The following is a 25,383-nucleotide window of genomic DNA, read 5'->3' on the forward strand; positions in this document are numbered from 1 at the left end:
GTCACAGGGCTCGTTGGTCTAGGGGTATGATTCCTGCTTAGGGTGCAGGAGCTCCCGGGTTCAAATCCCGGACGAGCCCTAGCGTTTTGTGCAAACTGATCGCACGTCAGTGGCTGAGTCAGCTCAAAAAGCTCGCCGTCAATATCAAATGAATTTCTTATTCGATGTGAGCAATTGACACTCGGGTCCGACGCGTGAAGGCGATTACGAAGGTTTCGGGTACAGATGGTAGCAGATGCATGTTAGTACGTCTTGCTTAAAGTGATGAAAAAGTGTTTCCGCCCGGGATCGAACCGGGGACCTTCTGCGTGTTAGGCAGACGTGATAACCGCTACACCACGGAAACTGCTTGTGTGCACCTTACTTCACAGACAACTTGTAGTGATGTTGCCATCGTAACTAAAAAATTCAATAAATGTGGTACTTGCAAAACGAAGGGACATGCAGCAGATCCACACACGACGTGGCTCATTGGAGGACAATACGACATAGGCAGGAAAATACTGTTCCCGCCCGGGATCGAACTTCGGACCTTCTGCGTGTGAAGCAGACGTGATAACCGCTACACTACGGAAACGACGGACCTGAGGAGTCCATCCTTGTTCATTCGAACTTGCCTCAGACTTTCTCTCGTCCGCGAATGCACACACGACAGTTCTTTTGTCAGCCTGGAACCCATCACAGCCGAGGGCTCAAGAAGTCTTCGGGGCGCTTGAGAGGATGTCTGCCGTAGCACCCCTAACGAGATAGCGGCGTTTCGCGCAGTCGTTATTGCAAGTCATATCAGCAAAAGCAATCACTTTCTCAGCAGCAGGCAGTGCGAGCCCAGCGGCAGCTCTACATGAAGGTACCAATAGCCCAGGAAGGCCGCCGACCGCGGGAATTCGCGCCGCCCCCATCCCGCCAGCGTACACGAGACTTCCAGGACACCCTGGACGACATCGAGGGACTGGAATAATTGGCATTCGCCGTGTCAAAGGGCTCGTTGGTCTAGGGGTATGATTCCTGCTTAGGGTGCAGGAGGTCCCGGGTTCAAATCCCGGACGAGCCCTAGCGTTTTGTGCAAACTGATCTCACGTCAGTGGCTGAGTCAGCGCAAAAAGCTCGCCGTCAATATTAAATGAATTTCTTATTCGATGTGAGCAATTGACACTCGGGTCCGACGCGTGAAGGCGATTACGAAGGTTTCGGGTACAGATGGTAGCAGATGCATGTTAGTACGTCTTGCTTAAAGTGATGAAAAAGTGCTTCCGCCCGGGATCGAACCGGGGACCTTCTGCGTGTTAGGCAGACGTGATAACCGCTACACCACGGAAACTGCTTGTGTGCACCTTACTTCACAGACAACTTGTAGTGATGTTGCCATCGTAACTAAAAAATTCAATAAATGTGGTACTTGCAAAACGAAGGGACATGTAGCAGATCCACACACGACGTGGCTCATTGGAGGACAATACGACATAGGCAGGAAAATACTGTTCCCGCCCGGGATCGAACTGGGGACCTTCTGCGTGTGAAGCAGACGTGATAACCGCTACACTACGGAAACGACGGACCTGAGGAGTCCATCATTGTTCATTCGAACTTGCCTCAGACTTTCTCTCGTCCGCGAATGCACACACGACAGTTCTTTTGTCAGCCTGGAACCCATCACAGCCGAGGGCTCAAGAAGTCTTCGGGGCGCTTGAGAGGGTGTCTGCCGTAGCACCCCTAACGAGATAGCGGCGTTTCGCGCAGTCGTTATTGCAAGTCATATCAGCAAAAGCAATCACTTTCTCAGCAGCAGGCAGTGCGAGCCCAGCGGCAGCTCTACATGAAGGTACCAATAGCCCAGGAAGGCCGCCGACCGCGGGAATTCGCGCCGCCCCCATCCCGCCAGCGTACACGAGACTTCCAGGACACCCTGGACGACATCGAGGGACTGGAATAATTGGCATTCGCCGTGTCACAGGGCTCGTTGGTCTAGGGGTATGATTCCTGCTTAGGGTGCAGGAGGTCCCGGGTTCAAATCCCGGACGAGCCCTAGCGTTTTGTGCAAACTGATCGCACGTCAGTGGCTGAGTCAGCTCAAAAAGCTCGCCGTCAATATCAAATGAATTTCTTATTCGATGTGAGCAATTGACACTCGGGTCCGACGCGTGAAGGCGATTACGAAGGTTTCGGGTACAGATGGTAGCAGATGCATGTTAGTACGTCTTGCTTAAAGTGATGAAAAAGTGTTTCCGCCTGGGATCGAACCGGGGACCTTCTGCGTGTTAGGCAGACGTGATAACCGCTACACCACGGAAACTGCTTGTGTGCACCTTACTTCACAGACAACTTGTAGTGATGTTGCCATCGTAACTAAAAAATTCAATAAATGTGGTACTTGCAAAACGAAGGGACATGTAGCAGATCCACACACGACGTGGCTCATTGGAGGACAATACGACATAGGCAGGAAAATACTGTTCCCGCCCGGGATCGAACTGGGGACCTTCTGCGTGTGAAGCAGACGTGATAACCGCTACACTACGGAAACGACGGACCTGAGGAGTCCATCCTTGTTCATTCGAACTTGCCTCAGACTTTCTCTCGTCCGCGAATGCACACACGACAGTTCTTTTGTCAGCCTGGAACCCATCACAGCCGAGGGCTCAAGAAGTCTTCGGGGCGCTTGAGAGGGTGTCTGCCGTAGCACCCCTAACGAGATAGCGGCGTTTCGCGCAGTCGTTATTGCAAGTCATATCAGCAAAAGCAATCACTTTCTCAGCAGCAGGCAGTGCGAGCCCAGCGGCAGCTCTACATGAAGGTACCAATAGCCCAGGAAGGCCGCCGACCGCGGGAATTCGCGCCGCCCCCATCCCGCCAGCGTACACGAGACTTCCAGGACACCCTGGACGACATCGAGGGACTGGAATAATTGGCATTCGCCGTGTCACAGGGCTCGTTGGTCTAGGGGTATGATTCCTGCTTAGGGTGCAGGAGGTCCCGGGTTGAAATCCCGGACGAGCCCTAGCGTTTTGTGCAAACTGATCGCACGTCAGTGGCTGAGTCAGCTCAAAAAGCTCGCCGTCAATATCAAATGAATTTCTTATTCGATGTGAGCAATTGACACTCGGGTCCGACGCGTGAAGGCGATTACAAAGGTTTCGGGTACAGATGGTAGCAGATGCATGTTAGTACGTCTTGCTTAAAGTGATGAAAAAGTGTTTCCGCCCGGGATCGAACCGGGGACCTTCTGCGTGTTAGGCAGACGTGATAACCGCTACACCACGGAAACTGCTTGTGTGCACCTTACTTCACAGACAACTTGTAGTGATGTTGCCATCGTAACTAAAAAATTCAATAAATGTGGTACTTGCAAAACGAAGGGACATGCAGCAGATCCACACACGACGTGGCTCATTGGAGGACAATACGACATAGACAGGAAAATACTGTTCCCGCCCGGGATCGAACTTGGGACCTTCTGCGTGTGAAGCAGACGTGATAACCGCTACACTACGGAAACGACGGACCTGAGGAGTCCATCCTTGTTCATTCGAACTTGCCTCAGACTTTCTCTCGTCCGCGAATGCACACACGACAGTTCTTTTGTCAGCCTGGAACCCATCACAGCCGAGGGCTCAAGAAGTCTTCGGGGAGCTTGAGAGGGTGTCTGCCGTAGCACCCCTAACGAGATAGCGGCGTTTCGCGCAGTCGTTATTGCAAGTCATATCAGCAAAAGCAATCACTTTCTCAGCAGCAGGCAGTGCGAGCCCAGCGGCAGCTCTACATGAAGGTACCAATAGCCCAGGAAGGCCGCCGACCGCGGGAATTCGCGCCGCCCCCATCCCGCCAGCGTACACGAGACTTCCAGGACACCCTGGACGACATCGAGGGACTGGAATAATTGGCATTCGCCGTGTCACAGGGCTCGTTGGTCTAGGGGTATGATTCCTGCTTAGGGTGCAGGAGGTCCCGGGTTCAAATCCCGGACGAGCCCTAGCGTTTTGTGCAAACTGATCTCACGTCAGTGGCTGAGTCAGCGCAAAAAGCTCGCCGTCAATATTAAATGAATTTCTTATTCGATGTGAGCAATTGACACTCGGGTCCGACGCGTGAAGGCGATTACGAAGGTTTCGGGTACAGATGGTAGCAGATGCATGTTAGTACGTCTTGCTTAAAGTGATGAAAAAGTGCTTCCGCCCGGGATCGAACCGGGGACCTTCTGCGTGTTAGGCAGACGTGATAACCGCTACACCACGGAAACTGCTTGTGTGCACCTTACTTCACAGACAACTTGTAGTGATGTTGCCATCGTAACTAAAAAATTCAATAAATGTGGTACTTGCAAAACGAAGGGACATGCAGCAGATCCACACACGACGTGGCTCATTGGAGGACAATACGACATAGACAGGAAAATACTGTTCCCGCCCGGGATCGAACTTGGGACCTTCTGCGTGTGAAGCAGACGTGATAACCGCTACACTACGGAAACGACGGACCTGAGGAGTCCATCCTTGTTCATTCGAACTTGCCTCAGACTTTCTCTCGTCCGCGAATGCACACACGACAGTTCTTTTGTCAGCCTGGAACCCATCACAGCCGAGGGCTCAAGAAGTCTTCGGGGAGCTTGAGAGGGTGTCTGCCGTAGCACCCCTAACGAGATAGCGGCGTTTCGCGCAGTCGTTATTGCAAGTCATATCAGCAAAAGCAATCACTTTCTCAGCAGCAGGCAGTGCGAGCCCAGCGGCAGCTCTACATGAAGGTACCAATAGCCCAGGAAGGCCGCCGACCGCGGGAATTCGCGCCGCCCCCATCCCGCCAGCGTACACGAGACTTCCAGGACACCCTGGACGACATCGAGGGACTGGAATAATTGGCATTCGCCGTGTCACAGGGCTCGTTGGTCTAGGGGTATGATTCCTGCTTAGGGTGCAGGAGGTCCCGGGTTCAAATCCCGGACGAGCCCTAGCGTTTTGTGCAAACTGATCGCACGTCAGTGGCTGAGTCAGCTCAAAAAGCTCGCCGTCAATATCAAATGAATTTCTTATTCGATGTGAGCAATTGACACTCGGGTCCGACGCGTGAAGGCGATTACAAAGGTTTCGGGTACAGATGGTAGCAGATGCATGTTAGTACGTCTTGCTTAAAGTGATGAAAAAGTGTTTCCGCCCGGGATCGAACCGGGGACCTTCTGCGTGTTAGGCAGACGTGATAACCGCTACACCACGGAAACTGCTTGTGTGCACCTTACTTCACAGACAACTTGTAGTGATGTTGCCATCGTAACTAAAAAATTCAATAAATGTGGTACTTGCAAAACGAAGGGACATGCAGCAGATCCACACACGACGTGGCTCATTGGAGGACAATACGACATAGGCAGGAAAATACTGTTCCCGCCCGGGATCGAACTTGGGACTTTCAGCGTGTGAAGCAGACGTGATAACCGCTACACTACGGAAACGACGGACCTGAGGAGTCCATCCTTGTTCATTCGAACTTGCCTCAGACTTTCTCTCGTCCGCGAATGCACACACGACAGTTCTTTTGTCAGCCTGGAACCCATCACAGCCGAGGGCTCAAGAAGTCTTCGGGGCGCTTGAGAGGGTGTCTGCCGTAGCACCCCTAACGAGATAGCGGCGTTTCGCGCAGTCGTTATTGCAAGTCATATCAGCAAAAGCAATCACTTTCTCAGCAGCAGGCAGTGCGAGCCCAGCGGCAGCTCTACATGAAGGTACCAATAGCCCAGGAAGGCCGCCGACCGCGGGAATTCGCGCCGCCCCCATCCCGCCAGCGTACACGAGACTTCCAGGACACCCTGGACGACATCGAGGGACTGGAATAATTGGCATTCGCCGTGTCACAGGGCTCGTTGGTCTATGATGAGGAACCGGCTGCAGAAGAAGAAAATGTGCGTGCTGAACTGCCACCAGTTGAAGGTGACAGTGAAGGTGCTAAATTGTGCTACTACTAAAGACTCATTTTTTGAATCTGTAATTCATGACTGCAATTATCTGTCACCTTATTTATGTCATTTCATTGTAGCCATTTTTGTTACTGTTTCTAGTGAATTAAAAAAAAAAAAAAAAAAAAAGGGGTATGATTCCTGCTTAGGGTGCAGGAGGTCCCGGGTTCAAATCCCGGACGAGCCCTAGCGTTTTGTGCAAACTGATCGCACGTCAGTGGCTGAGTCAGCTCAAAAAGCTCGCCGTCAATATCAAATGAATTTCTTATTCGATGTGAGCAATTGACACTCGGGTCCGACGCGTGAAGGCGATTACGAAGGTTTCGGGTACAGATGGTAGCAGATGCATGTTAGTACGTCTTGCTTAAAGTGATGAAAAAGTGTTTCCGCCCGGGATCGAACCGGGGACCTTCTGCGTGTTAGGCAGACGTGATAACCGCTACACCACGGAAACTGCTTGTGTGCACATTACTTCACAGACAACTTGTAGTGATGTTGCCATCGTAACTAAAAAATTCAATAAATGTGGTACTTGCAAAACGAAGGGACATGCAGCAGATCCACACACGACGTGGCTCATTGGAGGACAATACGACATAGGCAGGAAAATACTGTTCCCGCCCGGGATCGAACTTGGGACCTTCAGCGTGTGAAGCAGACGTGATAACCGCTACACTACGGAAACGACGGACCTGAGGAGTCCATCCTTGTTCATTCGAACTTGCCTCAGACTTTCTCTCGTCCGCGAATGCACACACGACAGTTCTTTTGTCAGCCTGGAACCCATCACAGCCGAGGGCTCAAGAAGTCTTCGGGGCGCTTGAGAGGGTGTCTGCCGTAGCACCCCTAACGAGATAGCGGCGTTTCGCGCAGTCGTTATTGCAAGTCATATCAGCAAAAGCAATCACTTTCTCAGCAGCAGGCAGTGCGAGCCCAGCGGCAGCTCTACATGAAGGTACCAATAGCCCAGGAAGGCCGCCGACCGCGGGAATTCGCGCCGCCCCCATCCCGCCAGCGTACACGAGACTTCCAGGACACCCTGGACGACATCGAGGGACTGGAATAATTGGCATTCGCCGTGTCACAGGGCTCGTTGGTCTAGGGGTATGATTCCTGCTTAGGGTGCAGGAGGTCCCGGGTTGAAATCCCGGACGAGCCCTAGCGTTTTGTGCAAACTAATCGCACGTCAGTGGCTGAGTCAGCTCAAAAAGCTCGCCGTCAATATCAAATGAATTTCTTATTCGATGTGAGCAATTGACACTCGGGTCCGACGCGTGAAGGCGATTACAAAGGTTTCGGGTACAGATGGTAGCAGATGCATGTTAGTACGTCTTGCTTAAAGTGATGAAAAAGTGTTTCGGCCCGGGATCGAACCGGGGACCTTCTGCGTGTTAGGCAGACGTGATAACCGCTACACCACGGAAACTGCTTGTGTGCACCTTACTTCACAGACAACTTGTAGTGATGTTGCCATCGTAACTAAAAAATTCAATAAATGTGGTACTTGCAAAACGAAGGGACATGCAGCAGATCCACACACGACGTGGCTCATTGGAGGACAATACGACATAGACAGGAAAACACTGTTCCCGCCCGGGATCGAACTTGGGACCTTCTGCGTGTGAAGCAGACGTGATAACCGCTACACTACGGAAACGACGGACCTGAGGAGTCCATCATTGTTCATTCGAACTTGCCTCAGACTTTCTCTCGTCCGCGAATGCACACACGACAGTTCTTTTGTCAGCCTGGAACCCATCACAGCCGAGGGCTCAAGAAGTCTTCGGGGAGCTTGAGAGGGTGTCTGCCGTAGCACCCCTAACGAGATAGCGGCGTTTCGCGCAGTCGTTATTGCAAGTCATATCAGCAAAAGCAATCACTTTCTCAGCAGCAGGCAGTGCGAGCCCAGCGGCAGCTCTACATGAAGGTACCAATAGCCCAGGAAGGCCGCCGACCGCGGGAATTCGCGCCGCCCCCATCCCGCCAGCGTACACGAGACTTCCAGGACACCCTGGACGACATCGAGGGACTGGAATAATTGGCATTCGCCGTGTCACAGGGCTCGTTGGTCTAGGGGTATGATTCCTGCTTAGGGTGCAGGAGGTCCCGGGTTCAAATCCCGGACGAGCCCTAGCGTTTTGTGCAAACTGATCTCACGTCAGTGGCTGAGTCAGCGCAAAAAGCTCGCCGTCAATATTAAATGAATTTCTTATTCGATGTGAGCAATTGACACTCGGGTCCGACGCGTGAAGGCGATTACGAAGGTTTCGGGTACAGATGGTAGCAGATGCATGTTAGTACGTCTTGCTTAAAGTGATGAAAAAGTGCTTCCGCCCGGGATCGAACCGGGGACCTTCTGCGTGTTAGGCAGACGTGATAACCGCTACACCACGGAAACTGCTTGTGTGCACCTTACTTCACAGACAACTTGTAGTGATGTTGCCATCGTAACTAAAAAATTCAATAAATGTGGTACTTGCAAAACGAAGGGACATGCAGCAGATCCACACACGACGTGGCTCATTGGAGGACAATACGACATAGACAGGAAAATACTGTTCCCGCCCGGGATCGAACTTGGGACCTTCTGCGTGTGAAGCAGACGTGATAACCGCTACACTACGGAAACGACGGACCTGAGGAGTCCATCCTTGTTCATTCGAACTTGCCTCAGACTTTCTCTCGTCCGCGAATGCACACACGACAGTTCTTTTGTCAGCCTGGAACCCATCACAGCCGAGGGCTCAAGAAGTCTTCGGGGAGCTTGAGAGGGTGTCTGCCGTAGCACCCCTAACGAGATAGCGGCGTTTCGCGCAGTCGTTATTGCAAGTCATATCAGCAAAAGCAATCACTTTCTCAGCAGCAGGCAGTGCGAGCCCAGCGGCAGCTCTACATGAAGGTACCAATAGCCCAGGAAGGCCGCCGACCGCGGGAATTCGCGCCGCCCCCATCCCGCCAGCGTACACGAGACTTCCAGGACACCCTGGACGACATCGAGGGACTGGAATAATTGGCATTCGCCGTGTCACAGGGCTCGTTGGTCTAGGGGTATGATTCCTGCTTAGGGTGCAGGAGGTCCCGGGTTCAAATCCCGGACGAGCCCTAGCGTTTTGTGCAAACTGATCTCACGTCAGTGGCTGAGTCAGCGCAAAAAGCTCGCCGTCAATATTAAATGAATTTCTTATTCGATGTGAGCAATTGACACTCGGGTCCGACGCGTGAAGGCGATTACGAAGGTTTCGGGTACAGATGGTAGCAGATGCATGTTAGTACGTCTTGCTTAAAGTGATGAAAAAGTGCTTCCGCCCGGGATCGAACCGGGGACCTTCTGCGTGTTAGGCAGACGTGATAACCGCTACACCACGGAAACTGCTTGTGTGCACCTTACTTCACAGACAACTTGTAGTGATGTTGCCATCGTAACTAAAAAATTCAATAAATGTGGTACTTGCAAAACGAAGGGACATGTAGCAGATCCACACACGACGTGGCTCATTGGAGGACAATACGACATAGGCAGGAAAATACTGTTCCCGCCCGGGATGGAACTGGGGACCTTCTGCGTGTGAAGCAGACGTGATAACCGCTACACTACGGAAACGACGGACCTGAGGAGTCCATCCTTGTTGATTCGAACTTGCCTCAGACTTTCTCTCGTCCGCGAATGCACACACGACAGTTCTTTTGTCAGCCTGGAACCCATCACAGCCGAGGGCTCAAGAAGTCTTCGGGGCGCTTGAGAGGGTGTCTGCCGTAGCACCCCTAACGAGATAGCGGCGTTTCGCGCAGTCGTTATTGCAAGTCATATCAGCAAAAGCAATCACTTTCTCAGCAGCAGGCAGTGCGAGCCCAGCGGCAGCTCTACATGAAGGTACCAATAGCCCAGGAAGGCCGCCGACCGCGGGAATTCGCGCCGCCCCCATCCCGCCAGCGTACACGAGACTTCCAGGACACCCTGGACGACATCGAGGGACTGGAATAATTGGCATTCGCCGTGTCACAGGGCTCGTTGGTCTATGATGAGGAACCGGCTGCAGAAGAAGAAAATGTGCGTGCTGAACTGCCACCAGTTGAAGGTGACAGTGAAGGTGCTAAATTGTGCTACTACTAAAGACTCATTTTTTGAATCTGTAATTCATGACTGCAATTATCTGTCACCTTATTTATGTCATTTCATTGTAGCCATTTTTGTTACTGTTTCTAGTGAATAAAAAAAAAAAAAAAAAAAAAAAAGGGGTATGATTCCTGCTTAGGGTGCAGGAGGTCCCGGGTTCAAATCCCGGACGAGCCCTAGCGTTTTGTGCAAACTGATCGCACGTCAGTGGCTGAGTCAGCTCAAAAAGCTCGCCGTCAATATCAAATGAATTTCTTATTCGATGTGAGCAATTGACACTCGGGTCCGACGCGTGAAGGCGATTACAAAAGTTTCGGGTACAGATGGTAGCAGATGCATGTTAGTACGTCTTGCTTAAAGTGATGAAAAAGTGTTTCCGCCCGGGATCGAACCGGGGACCTTCTGCGTGTTAGGCAGACGTGATAACCGCTACACCACGGAAACTGCTTGTGTGCACCTTACTTCACAGACAACTTGTAGTGATGTTGCCATCGTAACTAAAAAATTCAATAAATGTGGTACTTGCAAAACGAAGGGACATGCAGCAGATCCACACACGACGTGGCTCATTGGAGGACAATACGACATAGGCAGGAAAATACTGTTCCCGCCCGGGATCGAACTTGGGACCTTCAGCGTGTGAAGCAGACGTGATAACCGCTACACTACGGAAACGACGGACCTGAGGAGTCCATCCTTGTTCATTCGAACTTGCCTCAGACTTTCTCTCGTCCGCGAATGCACACACGACAGTTCTTTTGTCAGCCTGGAACCCATCACAGCCGAGGGCTCAAGAAGTCTTCGGGGCGCTTGAGAGGGTGTCTGCCGTAGCACCCCTAACGAGATAGCGGCGTTTCGCGCAGTCGTTATTGCAAGTCATATCAGCAAAAGCAATCACTTTCTCAGCAGCAGGCAGTGCGAGCCCAGCGGCAGCTCTACATGAAGGTACCAATAGCCCAGGAAGGCCGCCGACCGCGGGAATTCGCGCCGCCCCCATCCCGCCAGCGTACACGAGACTTCCAGGACACCCTGGACGACATCGAGGGACTGGAATAATTGGCATTCGCCGTGTCACAGGGCTCGTTGGTCTAGGGGTATGATTCCTGCTTAGGGTGCAGGAGGTCCCGGGTTGAAATCCCGGACGAGCCCTAGCGTTTTGTGCAAACTGATCGCACGTCAGTGGCTGAGTCAGCTCAAAAAGCTCGCCGTCAATATCAAATGAATTTCTTATTCGATGTGAGCAATTGACACTCGGGTCCGACGCGTGAAGGCGATTACAAAGGTTTCGGGTACAGATGGTAGCAGATGCATGTTAGTACGTCTTGCTTAAAGTGATGAAAAAGTGTTTCGGCCCGGGATCGAACCGGGGACCTTCTGCGTGTTAGGCAGACGTGATAACCGCTACACCACGGAAACTGCTTGTGTGCACCTTACTTCACAGACAACTTGTAGTGATGTTGCCATCGTAACTAAAAAATTCAATAAATGTGGTACTTGCAAAACGAAGGGACATGCAGCAGATCCACACACGACGTGGCTCATTGGAGGACAATACGACATAGACAGGAAAATACTGTTCCCGCCCGGGATCGAACTTGGGACCTTCTGCGTGTGAAGCAGACGTGATAACCGCTACACTACGGAAACGACGGACCTGAGGAGTCCATCCTTGTTGATTCGAACTTGCCTCAGACTTTCTCTCGTCCGCGAATGCACACACGACAGTTCTTTTGTCAGCCTGGAACCCATCACAGCCGAGGGCTCAAGAAGTCTTCGGGGAGCTTGAGAGGGTGTCTGCCGTAGCACCCCTAACGAGATAGCGGCGTTTCGCGCAGTCGTTATTGCAAGTCATATCAGCAAAAGCAATCACTTTCTCAGCAGCAGGCAGTGCGAGCCCAGCGGCAGCTCTACATGAAGGTACCAATAGCCCAGGAAGGCCGCCGACCGCGGGAATTCGCGCCGCCCCCATCCCGCCAGCGTACACGAGACTTCCAGGACACCCTGGACGACATCGAGGGACTGGAATAATTGGCATTCGCCGTGTCACAGGGCTCGTTGGTCTAGGGGTATGATTCCTGCTTAGGGTGCAGGAGGTCCCGGGTTCAAATCCCGGACGAGCCCTAGCGTTTTGTGCAAACTGATCTCACGTCAGTGGCTGAGTCAGCGCAAAAAGCTCGCCGTCAATATTAAATGAATTTCTTATTCGATGTGAGCAATTGACACTCGGGTCCGACGCGTGAAGGCGATTACGAAGGTTTCGGGTACAGATGGTAGCAGATGCATGTTAGTACGTCTTGCTTAAAGTGATGAAAAAGTGCTTCCGCCCGGGATCGAACCGGGGACCTTCTGCGTGTTAGGCAGACGTGATAACCGCTACACCACGGAAACTGCTTGTGTGCACCTTACTTCACAGACAACTTGTAGTGATGTTGCCATCGTAACTAAAAAATTCAATAAATGTGGTACTTGCAAAACGAAGGGACATGTAGCAGATCCACACACGACGTGGCTCATTGGAGGACAATACGACATAGGCAGGAAAATACTGTTCCCGCCCGGGATGGAACTGGGGACCTTCTGCGTGTGAAGCAGACGTGATAACCGCTACACTACGGAAACGACGGACCTGAGGAGTCCATCCTTGTTGATTCGAACTTGCCTCAGACTTTCTCTCGTCCGCGAATGCACACACGACAGTTCTTTTGTCAGCCTGGAACCCATCACAGCCGAGGGCTCAAGAAGTCTTCGGGGCGCTTGAGAGGGTGTCTGCCGTAGCACCCCTAACGAGATAGCGGCGTTTCGCGCAGTCGTTATTGCAAGTCATATCAGCAAAAGCAATCACTTTCTCAGCAGCAGGCAGTGCGAGCCCAGCGGCAGCTCTACATGAAGGTACCAATAGCCCAGGAAGGCCGCCGACCGCGGGAATTCGCGCCGCCCCCATCCCGCCAGCGTACACGAGACTTCCAGGACACCCTGGACGACATCGAGGGACTGGAATAATTGGCATTCGCCGTGTCACAGGGCTCGTTGGTCTATGATGAGGAACCGGCTGCAGAAGAAGAAAATGTGCGTGCTGAACTGCCACCAGTTGAAGGTGACAGTGAAGGTGCTAAATTGTGCTACTACTAAAGACTCATTTTTTGAATCTGTAATTCATGACTGCAATTATCTGTCACCTTATTTATGTCATTTCATTGTAGCCATTTTTGTTACTGTTTCTAGTGAATAAAAAAAAAAAAAAAAAAAAAAAGGGGTATGATTCCTGCTTAGGGTGCAGGAGGTCCCGGGTTCAAATCCCGGACGAGCCCTAGCGTTTTGTGCAAACTGATCGCACGTCAGTGGCTGAGTCAGCGCAAAAAGCTCGCCGTCAATATTAAATGAATTTCTTATTCGATGTGAGCAATTGACACTCGGGTCCGACGCGTGAAGGCGATTACGAAGGTTTCGGGTACAGATGGTAGCAGATGCATGTTAGTACGTCTTGCTTAAAGTGATGAAAAAGTGCTTCCGCCCGGGATCGAACCGGGGACCTTCTGCGTGTTAGGCAGACGTGATAACCGCTACACCACGGAAACTGCTTGTGTGCACCTTACTTCACAGACAACTTGTAGTGATGTTGCCATCGTAACTAAAAAATTCAATAAATGTGGTACTTGCAAAACGAAGGGACATGTAGCAGATCCACACACGACGTGGCTCATTGGAGGACAATACGACATAGGCAGGAAAATACTGTTCCCGCCCGGGATCGAACTGGGGACCTTCTGCGTGTGAAGCAGACGTGATAACCGCTACACTACGGAAACGACGGACCTGAGGAGTCCATCCTTGTTCATTCGAACTTGCCTCAGACTTTCTCTCGTCCGCGAATGCACACACGACAGTTCTTTTGTCAGCCTGGAACCCATCACAGCCGAGGGCTCAAGAAGTCTTCGGGGCGCTTGAGAGGGTGTCTGCCGTAGCACCCCTAACGAGATAGCGGCGTTTCGCGCAGTCGTTATTGCAAGTCATATCAGCAAAAGCAATCACTTTCTCAGCAGCAGGCAGTGCGAGCCCAGCGGCAGCTCTACATGAAGGTACCAATAGCCCAGGAAGGCCGCCGACCGCGGGAATTCGCGCCGCCCCCATCCCGCCAGCGTACACGAGACTTCCAGGACACCCTGGACGACATCGAGGGACTGGAATAATTGGCATTCGCCGTGTCACAGGGCTCGTTGGTCTAGGGGTAGTTTCCGCTTTAGACGCCGTGCAGTGTGGACGTGCGTAGTCTTCCGCTCCGCCGTAGCGTTACGTATAGTGGACTATCGTTTTTGTTTACGTGTTGTGTTGCAACTTCTGTGAGTGTTTCTCCGTCGTTGTTTCGTACCTTGTGTTAGTTTCTGTCTTTATTTCAGTGTTTTTTGTGTAGCGGTTTCGACCGCATATTTTGAAAATGTCGTCCCAGGTTATTCCTCGTCAGGCTACAGTTAGTTTTGCTTTTGACAAGTCAACCCGCCATGTGCAACCTAGTTCTCTTGAGATTCATGATTGGTTGGTAGATACCTTTGGTGTTCATTCGGATCAGGTGCACACTGCTTATTTTGATACCGAACTGTATGTTTTCTTTGTTAAGTTTATGGACCCACTTCAGGTTGATAAAATTCTTTCTAAATACGGTCATCAAGTTCTCTTTCGGCATCGGGATGATTCTGTAAGTACCGTGCTGCTTTCCAATGCTTCCATTACGTACACCAGTGTTCGTGTTTACAACCTTCCACCGGAGGTGGATAATGTCTATCTTAAGGAGGGTCTACAGAAGTATGGTGATGTAAAGAGCATTCGCCTTGAACGCTGGTCAAGCCAACATCGCCTGCAATGTTACAGTGGTATTCGTTCAGTTGAAATGCACGTTAAGCAGAATATTCCATCTCACCTGCAGATCGGTGGATATCGTGTCCATGTAACATATAGTGGTCAGGTTGGCACCTGTTTTTTGTGCAATGAAAGTGGTCACGTGCGTACCGACTGTCCGCGGAGAGTTTTTGTTTTAAAAAATTCCCTCGAACAGCGTCGCAAGTTAACGGTCGCTGACCTCGTTGCAGGTGGTTCTGCTCTTGGTGTTGCACAGTCCAGTGGTAGTAGCGCCCTGCCAGAGGTTTTGCGCACCCCTGACACAGAATTTCCTCCTTTGCGTGCTCAATCTGATGTTGTTCCGTCTGTCCCTCAGGTGGGTGTGCCACTTTTGAATAATAAGAGGCGTCGCCCACACGATGGAAATAGTACGGATGAGGATCTCCCTGAGATGCCCCAGTCCGAGCGACCGGCATCCTCCGAGCCACTGTGTACTGTAGCTGCTCCCTGCCCTCCTGAGGTAGCGGTTCCGGTGGCGGCTGCTGGCGCCCCTCCGGCCTCCGACGCAGCTTCTCTCGAGTCGGGTCGTCGGTCGGGCCTGTTGGCGCCGTCTTCCGAACCGACTTCGATGTCACAACAAGTGGAGCCGCGACAACTTCCTGCTTCGCTGCCCCATACCTCTGCCAGCGGAGCTGCTCCGCTTCCTTCCAACTCTGCTGCCTCGGACCTTACTGCTCACGTTTCGCCTCCGTGCAGTCCATGTTTGCCGGAAGCTAGTGCAGGTGTTGACCATTCCGTTTTATCGGATGTTTCCCCCGCGACCCCGGATCCCGCATGTGGACCGGCGCGGGTGGTGTCGGATACAGAACTTGACCCTCCTACGTCACCGGCGGCTGAAGCTTCCTTGCCCGTCAGCCGACGCAAGTTACGCGTTCAGCCGAACGTTAATGCTGTTCGTAAAAAACCGAAACGTAAGGGATCCGCGGAACGGGGTAGCAGTCCCCCTCCCTCGGATGCCTCCGTCACCCCTGCTATGGACTGTGACGCTGGTGCGTCGGTGTAGGTGATTTGTTTTCTCGCTTTTCTCTCTATGGTTCAAGCATACACCTTTCTTACCTTAAATGTTAACCGTATTGAGTCCGACGTTCGCATTGCCTCTTTGAGGCAGTTTATTTACGACGCCTGTGCGGACGTAGTGTTTTTGCAGGAAGTGTTGTTTTCTGATCTCTCTCTACCTGGATTTCAAACTGTTTTTAATGTCGCGCCGGAATATTCAACAGGAACTGCTCTTTTCTTTCGAGAGGGCATTCCTATTACTGACATTGAATTCCTTGACTCTGGCCGTGGGATTGGTTGTCGTCTTTTTGATCTCCGCCTCGTTGTTTTGTATGCCCCCTCTGGTTCGGGTCACACTGTGGCTCGATCGCGCTTTTATAAAGAAGAGCTTATTTATCTTTTGCGCCAGAGTCCTCGGAGTCTCCTGCTCGGAGGCGATTTTAATTGTGTTTTACGCCCTGAAGACCAGTCCCCCAATTTTAATTATTGCCGTGATTTACATGACATAGTACGTACGATGCATCTGCGTGATGTTTGGGAACACAAATATCCAACCCTGGTGAAATATACGTTTTTTACCGCGTCCTCATGCAGTAGACTCGACAGATTCTATTTATCTGATTTTTTATGTGATAAAATTCTTTCTGTCGATGTTATTCCTACTAGTTTTTCTGACCATTGTGCTTTTACTGCAACTGTAAATCTTAGTCACCAACCTGCAAAACTTTATCGTTCCCAGTGGATGTTAAATGTTTCCCACCTTGCCGACAGTGCTATGGATGATGTTATAAGTGGCGTGTGGGAGCGATGTCTTCGCTCTGTCCCGCGATACCCCTCCTTGCTGGTTTGGTGGACTGCGTTTGCCAAGCCCAAGATTCGTCAGACTTTGATTTTTTACTGTGCTGCGAGGGCGCGTGATTTTAAGAACACGTATGAATTTTACTACTCTGTCCTGCGTGAACTATATGACGCGGCGGGTACCTCTCCTCTGCGGATCCATGATGTTCGTCGTATTAAAGCCAAGCTCTTGAGCCTCAAACGACGACAGATGGACGGTCTGCGAGTTAAGTCGAAACCTCACTCTCTTGTTGAAGGTGAACTGACATCCTTGTACCACCTGCTACGGCATCAGACTCGTCGTCGTCGCTCCTTCATCTCCTCTCTTACGGTGGATGATGGGCGACAGCTTATTGCACAGGAGGAAATGGTTCGTGCTCTCCATCAGTATTACACTAGTCTCTATTCTGCCGATGATTCTGGTGAGTCTCTTTCGGATGATGTCTTTGGGGATCTAACTGCGACGATCGCGCCTGACGCGAACGGCGAATTTCTCCGGGAGTTCCAGGTAGATGATGTTTTCGATTTTATTGCTCGCTCTCCGTCCAGTAAATCGCCGGGTCCAGACGGCCTGCCTAAAGAATTTTATCTCCGTTTTTGGCCTCTTTTGGGTGGCATTTTTACGCAGATTTTAAATGAGATTGTCAGGGGGATGGATGTGCCTGCCGATTTTAAAGTAGGGAAAATTGTTTTAATTCCAAAGTCCTCTGGTCGTTTATCTGCTGCCAATCTTCGTCCGCTCACATTGCTGAATTTTGACTACAAGACAGCTGCTAGAGCGCTCAATAGCCGGTTGTCTTCTCTGCTTCGGGGTGTGATTGGTGCACATCAATGTTGTTTTCATGATAAATCTATTCTGACACCAGTAGCCGAATATCGGGATGTTGTCTCGGTTGCGGCGGTTACAAACCTACATTGTGCCTTTGCCTTCCTTGATTTTTATAAGGCTTTTGATCACGTCAGTCATGTGTTTTTAGATCGTGTTTTAGGTACAATAGGTTTTAACGCTTCATCACGTGGTGTTCTTGGCAATTTGTATAGGGGAATAACAGCTCGGGTGTCAGTCAATGGGCAGCTGACGCCGCCCATTGCTATCCGCCGCGGAGTGCCTCAGGGTAGTCCGCTCTCTATGTCTTTATTCGTATTGTCCCTGGAACCGCTGCTTCGGACTATTGCTCTCAAGCTTCAGGGTATGTCCCTCTCTGGTGGGAAGCTCTCGGTTAAGGCATATGCGGATGATGTCGTTGTTCTCCTCCGTCAACGTGATGATATCCCGTTGTTGAAAGGGGCAGTTGATGCATACTGTCGTGTCTCTGGAGCGCGTCTCAATCAGGGTAAATGTAAGTTCCTTGATATTCGAGGATTTCGCGATGCTGACGTCCCTTGGGCCACTTTTGTCGATCGCCATACGTCCTTGGGTATTATCATTGATCGGTGTCCTCTAAAAATGGCGGCTCTCAATTGGAAATCGGTCACCGAGAAGATACAGGGGGCTCTGATGGTCCATGAGCAGCGCTGTGCTACCATTTTGCAAAAAGTCAGAATTTTAGACACCTACGTTCTATGTAAAGCTTATTATGTTGCTCAGCTGTTCCCACTTCCCATGATGGTGGCGAAAAGGTTGCGCCAATTGTCTAGCAGGTTTATATGGAAGGGCCATCTATTCAAGTTACGTTACGAGGTAATGACGAAACCGCGTATCTCCGGAGGCTTGGGCCTCTCTGACATTACTCGCAAGGCGTCTGCTTTGTACGTCCGCCGAACGACTCTAATTGTTACCCAAGAAGTGACTTCAATTACATCCAGGCTTTTTACTGTTGTGCGTCCGGCGAGCCTTGCTCCACCTGTCGATGTCGGACGCCTAAATTTTAAGTTGAAACACATTCGGGAATTTTACATTGCGGTGAGTTATCTCGGTGACGTCTTCTTGCGGCGACCGGTGCCAACGACCAAGGGCTTGATTGCCCGCTGGGAGGGGCTGGCCGGTCCCAATCCAATAGAACTGGCGTCTCCATCTGTGTCCTGGAGGAACGTCTGGAAGAATGTTAGTCTGCCGATCCACTCTATGGCCGTGGCGTCCACGTGGTATAGGGTAATAAATAATTTGGTTCCCACCAATGTACGACTGCACCGTATTGGTCTTTCTGACACGGACACCTGTACTCGGTGTGGTCTCGTGGATACCCTTGAACATCGATTCACCTGCTGTGGGCACCTTGCTAATTGGCGTTGGCTCAGGAAACAACTTGCTTTTGTCACTAGATCTGCTGAAGCCGCTTATACTATTGACATCATCGTCCGGCCCGATTCTTCCTTTTTTCCGCGAACGAAGCTCCATACCGTCATGTGGTTGATTGGCCATTTCGTACATTTTGTCAACAGTTGTCACGAAGAGGATGGACACCTAGCGTTTCGGCTGTACATGCTTACTGCTTATTGGCAGCGCTTGCGATTGCCAGGCCTCCGAGATGATTTTGCCAATATGCTTAGCCTGACATTTGAAAGAGAGGGAGTTGGCTAAGGTCACCTGTGTGAGCCATTTTCTTTTATACTGTTTCTGGATTTGCCGCCTTTATGTATGTTTCTTCTCTACACCAGGACTGAAGTTTTCGTGTTTTTAATCTTTATTTCACCAAGCAGTCTACATTATATAGTCATGTTTTAGGATTTTAATTTCAGTAGTGTACTTCTTTTGAAGTGGCTGTGTTGTGGATGTTCCTTAATATTTTTTTCAATAGATATATTTGTTAGAGGAATAATAATTACGCATTCATTTGCTCATAATGAGCTGAGACTGAATTGCAGGCATTTAAAAAAAAAAAAAAAAAAAAAAAAAAAAAAAAAAAAAAAGTTGGTCTAGAAAAAAAAAAAAAAAAAAAAAAAAAAAAGGGGTATGATTCCTGCTTAGGGTGCAGGAGGTCCCGGGTTCAAATCCCGGACGAGCCCTAGCGTTTTGTGCAAACTGATCGCACGTCAGTGGCTGAGTCAGCTCAAAAAGCTCGCCGTCAATATCAAATGAATTTCTTATTCGATGTGAGCAATTGACACTCGGGTCCGACGCGTGAAGGCGATTACGAAGGTTTCGGGTACAGATGGTAGCAGATGCATGTTAGTACGTCTTGCTTAAAGTGATGAAAAAGTGTTTCCGCCCGGGATCGAACCGGGGACCTTCTGCGTGTTAGGCAGACGTGATAACCGCTACACCACGGAAACTGCTTGTGTGCACTTTACTTCACAGACAACTTGTAGTGATGTTGCCATCGTAACTAAAAAAATTCAATAAATGTGGTACTTGCAAAACGAAGGGACATGCAGCAGATCCACACACGACGTGGCTCATTGGAGGACAATACGACATAGGCAGGAAAATACTGTTCCCGCCCGGGATCGAACTTGGGACCTTCTGCGTGTGAAGCAGACGTGATAACCGCTACACTACGGAAACGACGGACCTGAGGAGTCCATCCTTGTTGATTCGAACTTGCCTCAGACTTTCTCTCGTCCGCGAATGCACACACGACAGTTCTTTTGTCAGCCTGGAACCCATCACAGCCGAGGGCTCAAGAAGTCTTCGGGGCGCTTGAGAGGGTGTCTGCCGTAGCACCCCTAACGAGATAGCGGCGTTTCGCGCAGTCGTTATTGCAAGTCATATCAGCAAAAGCAATCACTTTCTCAGCAGCAGGCAGTGCGAGCCCAGCGGCAGCTCTACATGAAGGTACCAATAGCCCAGGAAGGCCGCCGACCGCGGGAATTCGCGCCGCCCCCATCCCGCCAGCGTACACGAGACTTCCAGGACACCCTGGACGACATCGAGGGACTGGAATAATTGGCATTCGCCGTGTCACAGGGCTCGTTGGTCTATGATGAGGAACCGGCTGCAGAAGAAGAAAATGTGCGTGCTGAACTGCCACCAGTTGAAGGTGACAGTGAAGGTGCTAAATTGTGCTACTACTAAAGACTCATTTTTTGAATCTGTAATTCATGACTGCAATTATCTGTCACCTTATTTATGTCATTTCATTGTAGCCATTTTTGTTACTGTTTCTAGTGAATAAAAAAAAAAAAAAAAAAAAAAAAAGGGGTATGATTCCTGCTTAGGGTGCAGGAGGTCCCGGGTTCAAATCCCGGACGAGCCCTAGCGTTTTGTGCAAACTGATCGCACGTCAGTGGCTGAGTCAGCTCAAAAAGCTCGCCGTCAATATCAAATGAATTTCTTATTCGATGTGAGCAATTGACACTCGGGTCCGACGCGTGAAGGCGATTACAAAGGTTTCGGGTACAGATGGTAGCAGATGCATGTTAGTACGTCTTGCTTAAAGTGATGAAAAAGTGTTTCCGCCCGGGATCGAACCGGGGACCTTCTGCGTGTTAGGCAGACGTGATAACCGCTACACCACGGAAACTGCTTGTGTGCACCTTACTTCACAGACAACTTGTAGTGATGTTGCCATCGTAACTAAAAAATTCAATAAATGTGGTACTTGCAAAACGAAGGGACATGCAGCAGATCCACACACGACGTGGCTCATTGGAGGACAATACGACATAGACAGGAAAATACTGTTCCCGCCCGGGATCGAACTTGGGACCTTCTGCGTGTGAAGCAGACGTGATAACCGATACACTACGGAAACGACGGACCTGAGGAGTCCATCCTTGTTCATTCGAACTTGCCTCAGACTTTCTCTCGTCCGCGAATGCACACACGACAGTTCTTTTGTCAGCCTGGAACCCATCACAGCCGAGGGCTCAAGAAGTCTTCGGGGAGCTTGAGAGGGTGTCTGCCGTAGCACCCCTAACGAGATAGCGGCGTTTCGCGCAGTCGTTATTGCAAGTCATATCAGCAAAAGCAATCACTTTCTCAGCAGCAGGCAGTGCGAGCCCAGCGGCAGCTCTACATGAAGGTACCAATAGCCCAGGAAGGCCGCCGACCGCGGGAATTCGCGCCGCCCCCATCCCGCCAGCGTACACGAGACTTCCAGGACACCCTGGACGACATCGAGGGACTGGAATAATTGGCATTCGCCGTGTCACAGGGCTCGTTGGTCTAGGGGTATGATTCCTGCTTAGGGTGCAGGAGGTCCCGGGTTCAAATCCCGGACGAGCCCTAGCGTTTTGTGCAAACTGATCTCACGTCAGTGGCTGAGTCAGCGCAAAAAGCTCGCCGTCAATATTAAATGAATTTCTTATTCGATGTGAGCAATTGACACTCGGGTCCGACGCGTGAAGGCGATTACGAAGGTTTCGGTTACAGATGGTAGCAGATGCATGTTAGTACGTCTTGCTTAAAGTGATGAAAAAGTGTTTCCGCCCGGGATCGAACCGGGGACCTTCTGCGTGTTAGGCAGACGTGATAACCGCTACACCACGGAAACTGCTTGTGTGCACCTTACTTCACAGACAACTTGTAGTGATGTTGCCATCGTAACTAAAAAATTCAATAAATGTGGTACTTGCAAAACGAAGGGACATGCAGCAGATCCACACACGACGTGGCTCATTGGAGGACAATACGACATAGACAGGAAAATACTGTTCCCGCCCGGGATCGAACTTGGGACCTTCTGCGTGTGAAGCAGACGTGATAACCGATACACTACGGAAACGACGGACCTGAGGAGTCCATCCTTGTTCATTCGAACTTGCCTCAGACTTTCTCTCGTCCGCGAATGCACACACGACAGTTCTTTTGTCAGCCTGGAACCCATCACAGCCGAGGGCTCAAGAAGTCTTCGGGGAGCTTGAGAGGGTGTCTGCCGTAGCACCCCTAACGAGATAGCGGCGTTTCGCGCAGTCGTTATTGCAAGTCATATCAGCAAAAGCAATCACTTTCTCAGCAGCAGGCAGTGCGAGCCCAGCGGCAGCTCTACATGAAGGTACCAATAGCCCAGGAAGGCCGCCGACCGCGGGAATTCGCGCCGCCCCCATCCCGCCAGCGTACACGAGACTTCCAGGACACCCTGGACGACATCGAGGGACTGGAATAATTGGCATTCGCCGTGTCACAGGGCTCGTTGGTCTAGGGGTATGATTCCTGCTTAGGGTGCAGGAGGTCCCGGGTTCAAATCCCGGACGAGCCCTAGCGTTTTGTGCAAACTGATCTCACGTCAGTGGCTGAGTCAGCGCAAAAAGCTCGCCGTCAATATTAAATGAATTTCTTATTCGATGTGAGCAATTGACACTCGGGTCCGACGCGTGAAGGCGATTACGAAGGTTTCGGTTACAGATGGTAGCAGATGCATGTTAGTACGTCTTGCTTAAAGTGATGAAAAAGTGCTTCCGCCCGGGATCGAACCGGGGACCTTCTGCGTGTTAGGCAGACGTGATAACCGCTACACCACGGAAACTGCTTGTGTGCACCTTACTTCACAGACAACTTGTAGTGATGTTGCCATCGTAACTAAAAAATTCAATAAATGTGGTACTTGCAAAACGAAGGGACATGTAGCAGATCCACACACGACGTGGCTCATTGGAGGACAATACGACATAGGCAGGAAAATACTGTTCCCGCCCGGGATGGAACTGGGGACCTTCTGCGTGTGAAGCAGACGTGATAACCGCTACACTACGGAAACGACGGACCTGAGGAGTCCATCCTTGTTGATTCGAACTTGCCTCAGACTTTCTCTCGTCCGCGAATGCACACACGACAGTTCTTTTGTCAGCCTGGAACCCATCACAGCCGAGGGCTCAAGAAGTCTTCGGGGCGCTTGAGAGGGTGTCTGCCGTAGCACCCCTAACGAGATAGCGGCGTTTCGCGCAGTCGTTATTGCAAGTCATATCAGCAAAAGCAATCACTTTCTCAGCAGCAGGCAGTGCGAGCCCAGCGGCAGCTCTACATGAAGGTACCAATAGCCCAGGAAGGCCGCCGACCGCGGGAATTCGCGCCGCCCCCATCCCGCCAGCGTACACGAGACTTCCAGGACACCCTGGACGACATCGAGGGACTGGAATAATTGGCATTCGCCGTGTCACAGGGCTCGTTGGTCTAGGGGTATGATTCCTGCTTAGGGTGCAGGAGGTCCCGGGTTCAAATCCCGGACAAGCCCTAGCGTTTTGTGCAAACTGATCGCACGTCAGTGGCTGAGTCAGCTCAAAAAGCTCGCCGTCAATATCAAATGAATTTCTTATTCGATGTGAGCAATTGACACTCGGGTCCGACGCGTGAAGGCGATTACGAAGGTTTCGGGTACAGATGGTAGCAGATGCATGTTAGTACGTCTTGCTTAAAGTGATGAAAAAGTGTTTCCGCCCGGGATCGAACCGGGGACCTTCTGCGTGTTAGGCAGACGTGATAACCGCTACACCACGGAAACTGCTTGTGTGTACCTTACTTCACAGACAACTTGTAGTGATGTTGCCATCGTAACTAAAAAATTCAATAAATGTGGTACTTGCAAAACGAAGGGACATGCAGCAGATCCACACACGACGTGGCTCATTGGAGGACAATACGACATAGACAGGAAAATACTGTTCCCGCCCGGGATCGAACTTGGGACCTTCTGCGTGTGAAGCAGACGTGATAACCGCTACACTACGGAAACGACGGACCTGAGGAGTCCATCCTTGTTCATTCGAACTTGCCTCAGACTTTCTCTCGTCCGCGAATGCACACACGACAGTTCTTTTGTCAGCCTGGAACCCATCACAGCCGAGGGCTCAAGAAGTCTTCGGGGAGCTTGAGAGGGTGTCTGCCGTAGCACCCCTAACGAGATAGCGGCGTTTCGCGCAGTCGTTATTGCAAGTCATATCAGCAAAAGCAATCACTTTCTCAGCAGCAGGCAGTGCGAGCCCAGCGGCAGCTCTACATGAAGGTACCAATAGCCCAGGAAGGCCGCCGACCGCGGGAATTCGCGCCGCCCCCATCCCGCCAGCGTACACGAGACTTCCAGGACACCCTGGACGACATCGAGGGACTGGAATAATTGGCATTCGCCGTGTCACAGGGCTCGTTGGTCTATGATGAGGAACCGGCTGCAGAAGAAGAAAATGTGCGTGCTGAACTGCCACCAGTTGAAGGTGACAGTGAAGGTGCTAAATTGTGCTACTACTAAAGACTCATTTTTTGAATCTGTAATTCATGACTGCAATTATCTGTCACCTTATTTATGTCATTTCATTGTAGCCATTTTTGTTACTGTTTCTAGTGAATAAAAAAAAAAAAAAAAAAAAAGGGGTATGATTCCTGCTTAGGGTGCAGGAGGTCCCGGGTTCAAATCCCGGACGAGCCCTAGCGTTTTGTGCAAACTGATCGCACGTCAGTGGCTGAGTCAGCTCAAAAAGCTCGCCGTCAATATCAAATGAATTTCTTATTCGATGTGAGCAATTGACACTCGGGTCCGACGCGTGAAGGCGATTACAAAGGTTTCGGGTACAGATGGTAGCAGATGCATGTTAGTACGTCTTGCTTAAAGTGATGAAAAAGTGTTTCCGCCCGGGATCGAACCGGGGACCTTCTGCGTGTTAGGCAGACGTGATAACCGCTACACCACGGAAACTGCTTGTGTGCACCTTACTTCACAGACAACTTGTAGTGATGTTGCCATCGTAACTAAAAAATTCAATAAATGTGGTACTTGCAAAACGAAGGGACATGCAGCAG

At 50.8% G+C, this 25,383-nt stretch overlaps 51 non-coding genes across 51 annotated transcripts; 14 read left to right on the plus strand and 37 right to left on the minus strand.

Moving 5' to 3' along the window:
- The first annotated feature begins 7 nt into the window (after positions 1–7).
- Trnap-agg lies at positions 8–79 on the plus strand. Its single transcript has one exon. It is a non-coding gene; the product is annotated as a tRNA-Pro (tRNA).
- Positions 80–273: 194 nt separating this feature from the next.
- On the minus strand, positions 274–346 carry Trnav-aac. Its single transcript has one exon. It is a non-coding gene; the product is annotated as a tRNA-Val (tRNA).
- A 633-nt stretch (positions 347–979) lies between these two features.
- On the plus strand, positions 980–1,051 carry Trnap-agg. Its single transcript has one exon. It is a non-coding gene; the product is annotated as a tRNA-Pro (tRNA).
- A 194-nt stretch (positions 1,052–1,245) lies between these two features.
- Positions 1,246–1,318, minus strand: Trnav-aac. Its single transcript has one exon. It is a non-coding gene; the product is annotated as a tRNA-Val (tRNA).
- Positions 1,319–1,476: 158 nt separating this feature from the next.
- On the minus strand, positions 1,477–1,549 carry Trnav-cac. Its single transcript has one exon. It is a non-coding gene; the product is annotated as a tRNA-Val (tRNA).
- A 402-nt stretch (positions 1,550–1,951) lies between these two features.
- Trnap-agg lies at positions 1,952–2,023 on the plus strand. Its single transcript has one exon. It is a non-coding gene; the product is annotated as a tRNA-Pro (tRNA).
- A 194-nt stretch (positions 2,024–2,217) lies between these two features.
- Trnav-aac lies at positions 2,218–2,290 on the minus strand. Its single transcript has one exon. It is a non-coding gene; the product is annotated as a tRNA-Val (tRNA).
- A 158-nt stretch (positions 2,291–2,448) lies between these two features.
- Positions 2,449–2,521, minus strand: Trnav-cac. The gene has a single exon. It is a non-coding gene; the product is annotated as a tRNA-Val (tRNA).
- A 402-nt stretch (positions 2,522–2,923) lies between these two features.
- Trnap-agg lies at positions 2,924–2,995 on the plus strand. Its single transcript has one exon. It is a non-coding gene; the product is annotated as a tRNA-Pro (tRNA).
- A 194-nt stretch (positions 2,996–3,189) lies between these two features.
- Trnav-aac lies at positions 3,190–3,262 on the minus strand. Its single transcript has one exon. It is a non-coding gene; the product is annotated as a tRNA-Val (tRNA).
- Positions 3,263–3,420: 158 nt separating this feature from the next.
- On the minus strand, positions 3,421–3,493 carry Trnav-cac. Its single transcript has one exon. It is a non-coding gene; the product is annotated as a tRNA-Val (tRNA).
- Positions 3,494–3,895: 402 nt separating this feature from the next.
- On the plus strand, positions 3,896–3,967 carry Trnap-agg. The gene has a single exon. It is a non-coding gene; the product is annotated as a tRNA-Pro (tRNA).
- Positions 3,968–4,161: 194 nt separating this feature from the next.
- On the minus strand, positions 4,162–4,234 carry Trnav-aac. The gene has a single exon. It is a non-coding gene; the product is annotated as a tRNA-Val (tRNA).
- A 158-nt stretch (positions 4,235–4,392) lies between these two features.
- Positions 4,393–4,465, minus strand: Trnav-cac. The gene has a single exon. It is a non-coding gene; the product is annotated as a tRNA-Val (tRNA).
- A 402-nt stretch (positions 4,466–4,867) lies between these two features.
- Positions 4,868–4,939, plus strand: Trnap-agg. The gene has a single exon. It is a non-coding gene; the product is annotated as a tRNA-Pro (tRNA).
- A 194-nt stretch (positions 4,940–5,133) lies between these two features.
- Trnav-aac lies at positions 5,134–5,206 on the minus strand. Its single transcript has one exon. It is a non-coding gene; the product is annotated as a tRNA-Val (tRNA).
- A 1,113-nt stretch (positions 5,207–6,319) lies between these two features.
- Trnav-aac lies at positions 6,320–6,392 on the minus strand. The gene has a single exon. It is a non-coding gene; the product is annotated as a tRNA-Val (tRNA).
- Positions 6,393–6,550: 158 nt separating this feature from the next.
- On the minus strand, positions 6,551–6,623 carry Trnav-cac. The gene has a single exon. It is a non-coding gene; the product is annotated as a tRNA-Val (tRNA).
- A 402-nt stretch (positions 6,624–7,025) lies between these two features.
- Positions 7,026–7,097, plus strand: Trnap-agg. Its single transcript has one exon. It is a non-coding gene; the product is annotated as a tRNA-Pro (tRNA).
- Positions 7,098–7,291: 194 nt separating this feature from the next.
- Trnav-aac lies at positions 7,292–7,364 on the minus strand. The gene has a single exon. It is a non-coding gene; the product is annotated as a tRNA-Val (tRNA).
- Positions 7,365–7,522: 158 nt separating this feature from the next.
- Trnav-cac lies at positions 7,523–7,595 on the minus strand. The gene has a single exon. It is a non-coding gene; the product is annotated as a tRNA-Val (tRNA).
- Positions 7,596–7,997: 402 nt separating this feature from the next.
- On the plus strand, positions 7,998–8,069 carry Trnap-agg. The gene has a single exon. It is a non-coding gene; the product is annotated as a tRNA-Pro (tRNA).
- Positions 8,070–8,263: 194 nt separating this feature from the next.
- On the minus strand, positions 8,264–8,336 carry Trnav-aac. The gene has a single exon. It is a non-coding gene; the product is annotated as a tRNA-Val (tRNA).
- Positions 8,337–8,494: 158 nt separating this feature from the next.
- Trnav-cac lies at positions 8,495–8,567 on the minus strand. The gene has a single exon. It is a non-coding gene; the product is annotated as a tRNA-Val (tRNA).
- Positions 8,568–8,969: 402 nt separating this feature from the next.
- Positions 8,970–9,041, plus strand: Trnap-agg. The gene has a single exon. It is a non-coding gene; the product is annotated as a tRNA-Pro (tRNA).
- A 194-nt stretch (positions 9,042–9,235) lies between these two features.
- Trnav-aac lies at positions 9,236–9,308 on the minus strand. Its single transcript has one exon. It is a non-coding gene; the product is annotated as a tRNA-Val (tRNA).
- A 158-nt stretch (positions 9,309–9,466) lies between these two features.
- Trnav-cac lies at positions 9,467–9,539 on the minus strand. Its single transcript has one exon. It is a non-coding gene; the product is annotated as a tRNA-Val (tRNA).
- Positions 9,540–10,423: 884 nt separating this feature from the next.
- On the minus strand, positions 10,424–10,496 carry Trnav-aac. The gene has a single exon. It is a non-coding gene; the product is annotated as a tRNA-Val (tRNA).
- Positions 10,497–10,654: 158 nt separating this feature from the next.
- Trnav-cac lies at positions 10,655–10,727 on the minus strand. Its single transcript has one exon. It is a non-coding gene; the product is annotated as a tRNA-Val (tRNA).
- A 402-nt stretch (positions 10,728–11,129) lies between these two features.
- Trnap-agg lies at positions 11,130–11,201 on the plus strand. Its single transcript has one exon. It is a non-coding gene; the product is annotated as a tRNA-Pro (tRNA).
- A 194-nt stretch (positions 11,202–11,395) lies between these two features.
- Positions 11,396–11,468, minus strand: Trnav-aac. The gene has a single exon. It is a non-coding gene; the product is annotated as a tRNA-Val (tRNA).
- A 158-nt stretch (positions 11,469–11,626) lies between these two features.
- On the minus strand, positions 11,627–11,699 carry Trnav-cac. The gene has a single exon. It is a non-coding gene; the product is annotated as a tRNA-Val (tRNA).
- A 402-nt stretch (positions 11,700–12,101) lies between these two features.
- Positions 12,102–12,173, plus strand: Trnap-agg. The gene has a single exon. It is a non-coding gene; the product is annotated as a tRNA-Pro (tRNA).
- Positions 12,174–12,367: 194 nt separating this feature from the next.
- Positions 12,368–12,440, minus strand: Trnav-aac. The gene has a single exon. It is a non-coding gene; the product is annotated as a tRNA-Val (tRNA).
- Positions 12,441–12,598: 158 nt separating this feature from the next.
- On the minus strand, positions 12,599–12,671 carry Trnav-cac. The gene has a single exon. It is a non-coding gene; the product is annotated as a tRNA-Val (tRNA).
- Positions 12,672–13,554: 883 nt separating this feature from the next.
- On the minus strand, positions 13,555–13,627 carry Trnav-aac. The gene has a single exon. It is a non-coding gene; the product is annotated as a tRNA-Val (tRNA).
- A 158-nt stretch (positions 13,628–13,785) lies between these two features.
- Positions 13,786–13,858, minus strand: Trnav-cac. The gene has a single exon. It is a non-coding gene; the product is annotated as a tRNA-Val (tRNA).
- A 6,057-nt stretch (positions 13,859–19,915) lies between these two features.
- Positions 19,916–19,988, minus strand: Trnav-aac. The gene has a single exon. It is a non-coding gene; the product is annotated as a tRNA-Val (tRNA).
- A 159-nt stretch (positions 19,989–20,147) lies between these two features.
- Trnav-cac lies at positions 20,148–20,220 on the minus strand. Its single transcript has one exon. It is a non-coding gene; the product is annotated as a tRNA-Val (tRNA).
- An 885-nt stretch (positions 20,221–21,105) lies between these two features.
- Trnav-aac lies at positions 21,106–21,178 on the minus strand. Its single transcript has one exon. It is a non-coding gene; the product is annotated as a tRNA-Val (tRNA).
- Positions 21,179–21,336: 158 nt separating this feature from the next.
- Trnav-cac lies at positions 21,337–21,409 on the minus strand. The gene has a single exon. It is a non-coding gene; the product is annotated as a tRNA-Val (tRNA).
- Positions 21,410–21,811: 402 nt separating this feature from the next.
- On the plus strand, positions 21,812–21,883 carry Trnap-agg. The gene has a single exon. It is a non-coding gene; the product is annotated as a tRNA-Pro (tRNA).
- Positions 21,884–22,077: 194 nt separating this feature from the next.
- Trnav-aac lies at positions 22,078–22,150 on the minus strand. Its single transcript has one exon. It is a non-coding gene; the product is annotated as a tRNA-Val (tRNA).
- A 158-nt stretch (positions 22,151–22,308) lies between these two features.
- Trnav-cac lies at positions 22,309–22,381 on the minus strand. The gene has a single exon. It is a non-coding gene; the product is annotated as a tRNA-Val (tRNA).
- A 402-nt stretch (positions 22,382–22,783) lies between these two features.
- Trnap-agg lies at positions 22,784–22,855 on the plus strand. Its single transcript has one exon. It is a non-coding gene; the product is annotated as a tRNA-Pro (tRNA).
- Positions 22,856–23,049: 194 nt separating this feature from the next.
- Positions 23,050–23,122, minus strand: Trnav-aac. Its single transcript has one exon. It is a non-coding gene; the product is annotated as a tRNA-Val (tRNA).
- A 158-nt stretch (positions 23,123–23,280) lies between these two features.
- On the minus strand, positions 23,281–23,353 carry Trnav-cac. Its single transcript has one exon. It is a non-coding gene; the product is annotated as a tRNA-Val (tRNA).
- A 402-nt stretch (positions 23,354–23,755) lies between these two features.
- Positions 23,756–23,827, plus strand: Trnap-agg. The gene has a single exon. It is a non-coding gene; the product is annotated as a tRNA-Pro (tRNA).
- Positions 23,828–24,021: 194 nt separating this feature from the next.
- On the minus strand, positions 24,022–24,094 carry Trnav-aac. The gene has a single exon. It is a non-coding gene; the product is annotated as a tRNA-Val (tRNA).
- A 158-nt stretch (positions 24,095–24,252) lies between these two features.
- On the minus strand, positions 24,253–24,325 carry Trnav-cac. Its single transcript has one exon. It is a non-coding gene; the product is annotated as a tRNA-Val (tRNA).
- Positions 24,326–25,206: 881 nt separating this feature from the next.
- Trnav-aac lies at positions 25,207–25,279 on the minus strand. Its single transcript has one exon. It is a non-coding gene; the product is annotated as a tRNA-Val (tRNA).
- Positions 25,280–25,383: the final 104 nt, after the last annotated feature.

This window comes from Schistocerca americana, chromosome 2, assembly GCF_021461395.2.
Source record: "Schistocerca americana isolate TAMUIC-IGC-003095 chromosome 2, iqSchAmer2.1, whole genome shotgun sequence".
In the NCBI taxonomy this organism is placed as follows: Eukaryota; Metazoa; Arthropoda; class Insecta; order Orthoptera; family Acrididae; genus Schistocerca; species Schistocerca americana.